Raw genomic sequence first — 5,000 nt, 5'->3', positions numbered from 1 at the left:
CGGCCCTGGGGAACTCTTTCGACTTCACGTTTACGGACTCTGTCCTTTTTTTCCGGAGGGGGGCCTTTTCCTCCAGAGCGCCCTGGTGACCGCCTGCCTGCCTGCCTGCCGACCCCAGATGACGCATCCCCGCCTGGATGTCAGAAACCGATACCGAGCACCATTTTTTAGCCCGTCGCCTTGTCCGATTGGGGCGCTTGTCCCCTTCCTCGACAAAACCCCGAAGGCCCGTCTCAGGACCACCTCGGCACCGACGGGGGCTCCGCCAGGCAGACGCATTCGCTCGTGCCCGAAAACGAGGCGCTCTCCCCGGTCGCCAGCCGGGGGAGGTTCGTTAGCATTGGGAATCTCGTTCGCACGCAACAGCACGGACACTCGCCGTTTACCCAGACCGACCGTTCGACAAGCATATGCCTGGGGTGCACTTTTTCCATAAAACCAGCCCGTCTTTTCCTGGAGGTCTCGTACTTCCAGAGCTCCGACGGGGGCGCAGTCTGGATTTTATATGCCCACCCAGAGCGAGTCTGAGTGGGACTCACGACGGTCTGATCAATGGTAGGGGGTGCTCTGTGTTTTGCACCACCACACTTGCCCTCTTCCATACAGCCCCGAAGGCCCGTTTTAGGACCGTCTTCCCTCCAGGTCGAGCTCCAGGGGGTGTCGGGCGAATCTGACTCTGGCCCAGGACGGGGCCACCCTCCCTGGGCTGGCCAGGGAGGTCTGAGACCATGGAGCTTTGGAACCACACCACGTCATTGGACTTAGTCGATTTTACTCAAATTTTTTGGCACCAGAGCCGGACCCCGCCACGCGCGCCGGGCTCGTGCCCAGGAAAGACGCACCCTGCCTGGGGTGCACTTTACATAAAACCGGCCTGTCTTTTCCTGGAGGTCTCGTACTTCCAGAGCTCCGACGGGGGGGGCGTAGTCTGGATTTTATATGCCCACCCAGAGCGAGTCTGAGTGGGACTCACGACGGTCTGATCAATGGTAGGGGGTGCTCTGTGTTTTGCACCACCACACTTGCCCTCTTCCATACAGCCCCGAAGGCCCGTTTTAGGACCGTCTTCCCTCCAGGTCGAGCTCCAGGGGGTGTCGGGCGAATCTGACTCTGGCCCAGGACGGGCCACCCTCCCTGGGCTGGCCAGGGAGGTCTGAGACCATGGAGCTTTGAACCCACGTCACGCCATTGGACTTAGTCGATTTTTCTCAATTTTTTTGGCACCAGAGCCGGACCCCGCCACGTGCGCCGGGCTCGTGCCCAGGAAAGATGCACCCTGCCTGGGGTGCACTTTTCAGAAAACCAGCCTGTCTTTTCCTGGAGGTCTCGTACTTCCAGAGCTCCGACGGGGCGTAGTCTGGATTTTATATGCCCACCCAGAGTGAGTCTGAGTGGGACTCACGACGGTCTGATCGCTGGTAGGGGTCCTCTGTGTTTGCCACCACCACGCTTCCCCCTCTCTCATACATCCCCGAAGGCCCGTTTTAGGACCGTCTTCGCTCCAGGCGGAGCTCCAGGGGTGGCGGGCAAATCTGAATCTGGCCCAGGACGGGCCACCCTCCCTGGGCTGGCCAGGGAGGTCTGAGGGCATGGAGCTTTGGAACCACACCACGTTATTGGACTCTGTCTATTTTTTCCCCCAAACTTTGGCACCAGAGCCGGACCACCACACCATGTGCGCTGGGCTCGTGCCCAGGAAAAGATGCACCCTGCCTGGGGTGCACTTTTCAGAAAACCAGCCTGTCTTTTCCTGGAGGTCTCGTAACTTCCAGAGCTCCAGCGCGGCGTAATCTGGATTTTTACATGCCCACCCAGAGTGACTCTGAGTGGGACTCACGACGGTCTGATCGCTGGTAGGGGGTCCTCTGTGTTTGCCACCACCACGCTTCCCCTCTCTCATACATCCCCGAAGGCCCGTTTTAGGACCGTCTTCGCTCCAGGCGGAGCTCCAGGGGTGGCGGGCGAATCTGAATCTGGCCCAGGACGGGCCACCCTCCCTGGGCTGGCCAGGGAGGTCTGAGGGCATGGAGGTTTGGAGCCACCGCACATTTTTTGTACTCTGTCGTTTTTCGAGATCTGGGCTTCAGAGTCGAGCCCAGGCTCCGTTTCAAGGTGGGCATTGGGCTTCGTTCTTGCCCAGGAGACCCGCACCCTGCCTGGGATGCACTTTTCAGAGAAACCGGGCCGCCTTTTCCTGGAGGTTCTCGTGTTTTTCAGAGCTCCACCACAGCAGAGATTGAATCCTCTTCCCCAGCCAGAGTGCACCCTCTCTGGCTTGGGTGAGTGCCTTGAGTGCCCTGGAGGTCCGAACCAACAGCACGTTTATGGACTTTGTCTATTTTTCCAAATTCGACTCCAGAGTCAAGCCGGCCAAGGGGCTCTCTGAAGGCCCCTCTCTCCCTCCCTCATCCTCTACAAGAGCCCCATGGTCCGTTTTAGGACCGTCTTCGCTCCAGGCGGAGCTCCAGGGGTGGCGGGGGAAATCTGAGTCTGGCCCAGGACGGGCCACCCTCCCTGGGCTGGCCAGGGAGGTCTGAGGGCATGGAGGTTTGGAGCCACCGCACCTTTTTGGACTCTGTCGTTTTTCGAGATCTGGACTTCAGAGTCGAGCCCAGGCTCCGTTTCAAGGTGGGCATCGGGCTTTATTCGTGCCCAGGAGACCCCGCACCCTGCCTGGGATGCACTTTTCAGAGAAATCGGGCCGTCTTTTCCTGGAGGTTTCGCGTTTTTTTTTTTTTTCAGAGCTCCACCACAGCAGAGATTGAATCTGCTTCCCCAGCCAGAGTGCACCCTCTCTGGCTTGGGTGAGTGCCTTGAGTGGCCAGGGCCAACATCACCCACGGGCATCGGGCTTTATTCGTGCCCATGAGACCCGCACCCTGCCTGGGATGCACTTTTCAGAGAAACCGGGCCGTCTTTTCCTGGAGGTTTCGCGTTTTTTTTTTTTCAGAGCTCCACCACAGCAGAGATTGAATCTGTTTCCCCAGCCAGAGTGCACCCTCTCTGGCTTGGGTGAGTGCCTTGAGTGGCCAGGGCCAACATCACCCACGGGCATCGGGCTTTATTCGTGCCCATGAGACCCGCACCCTGCCTGGGATGCACTTTTCAGAGAAACCGGGCCGTCTTTTCCTGGAGGTTTCGCGTTTTTCCAGAGCTCCACCACAGCAGAGATTGAATCTGCTTCCCCAGCCAGAGTGCACCCTCTCTGGCTTGGGTGAGTGCCTTGAGTGGCCAGGGCCAACATCACCCACGGGGCATCGGGCTTTATTCGTGCCCAGGAGACCCGCACCCTGCCTGGGATGCACTTTTCAGAGAAATCGGGCCGTCTTTTCCTGGAGGTTTCGCGTTTTTTCCAGAGCTCCACCACAGCAGAGATTGAATCTGCTTCCCCAGCCAGAGTGCACCCTCTCTGGCTTGGGTGAGTGCCTTGAGTGGCCAGGGCCAACATCACCCACGGGCATCGGGCTTTATTCGTGCCCATGAGACCCGCACCCTGCCTGGGATGCACTTTTCAGAGAAACCGGGCCGTCTTTTCCTGGAGGTTTGGCGTTTTTCCAGAGCTCCACCACAGCAGAGATTGAATCTGCTTCCCCAGCCAGAGTGCACCCTCTCTGGCTTGGGTGAGTGCCTTGAGTGGCCAGGGCCAACATCACCCACGGGGCATCGGGCTTTATTCGTGCCCAGGAGACCCGCACCCTGCCTGGGATGCAGATCGGTTTGTGTGAGTCCTGGTTGTGTGAGCGTTACCCTTCTACATCACCCCCAAGGCCCGTTTTAGGACCGTCTCGGCTCCGGGCGGACAGCCGGGGGGCGGGGGGCGAATCTGCCTCCGGCCCGGGTCGGAGCTCCCTCCCCGGGGCCGTGCGTGGAGACCCGTCGCGCCCGGAGCTCCCGTGCAACCCCACGTTTTGGACTTGGGTTTTGGAGCGAGCGAGCGGGGTCGAACCCCGGGGGCCGAGCCGCCACGGAGTCCCCGAGCCCCGGGGACGAAGCCCCGGGAGCGAGGTCCCTCCGTGGAGGCGCGAGCCCCCAGGGCCCGGCCGCCCGCCCGGGGAGGAGAGCGCACGCTCCCCTACCCCTCAGAACCCACGTGGCTGGTTGCAGCAGACCCTGTGCACCGGAGGTTCCTCCAGGAGCGCGGGGCTGGGTGCTCTAAGCCCAAGTCATACAGGCAACCATGCCTCCCCGGGACTCCCCCTGCGAGCGGCGGCTGTTTGAAGGACGGTAACCCCACCGCACGGGGCTTCAAACGACCGTAGCTCTCCGAAGGCGGCTCCGATCGACGCCAAATTTTTGTCGGCTGGAGAACGGGACGAGACCTTTCGAATGAGACCGCCCCCAGCCCCGTGGGCCCCCGGGGGCCCGAGATACGGGCCCCCAAAGCGCCCCGGAAGCGGAAAAACGCAAATATCTCGCCGAAAACTCGACGTGCCCGGCCGAGGCCGGGCTCATTCGAACCGTCTCGCCGAGCTGAACGCGTCCATATGCGTTTCGTCGTTTTTGGTCGAGTATTCGCGGAGATATCGGCCGAAAACCCTCGGCCGCGCTCTGAAATGGCGCCCGCCGATGACGTCACGATCCCGGGAGAAAATCGCCCGTATCTCCGCGACGCGAAGGCCCAGAGAGCTCAAATTTGGGTGGCGAGGTCCCACGGGGGCCCTCGCTCGAACCAGGGCGGCGGCGGGCCCCGGGGACGCCCCCTACCGGATCGCCGTTCGCCGGGACCCCCGACTTTGAACGGCTATAACTCGGGGACCCGGGCGAGTTGGACCTCGTGGGTGGGCTCTTTCGAAAGGCCCCGTCCGGCACTACGGTCGATTCGAGTTTGGGGAAGATTGGCCCGGGGGTTCGCGAGATATAAGCCAAAAACGCCGCGCCTTTGACCGGGCCTAACTCCCTGACCCCGAGGCCCCCGGGGACGCGGGTGGCCTCTTTGGATAGGGCCCCCCGAGGCCTACGGAAGACCCGAGTTTGAAATTTTTTCGCCCGGCCGTTTTCGA

The sequence above is a fragment of the Pimephales promelas genome, chromosome 2 (assembly GCF_988280905.1).
Source record: "Pimephales promelas chromosome 2, fPimPro1.hap1.1, whole genome shotgun sequence".
Taxonomy (NCBI): Eukaryota; Metazoa; Chordata; class Actinopteri; order Cypriniformes; family Leuciscidae; genus Pimephales; species Pimephales promelas.
The sequence above is the reverse complement of the archived record's forward strand: the minus strand, read 5'-3'. Positions refer to the sequence as shown.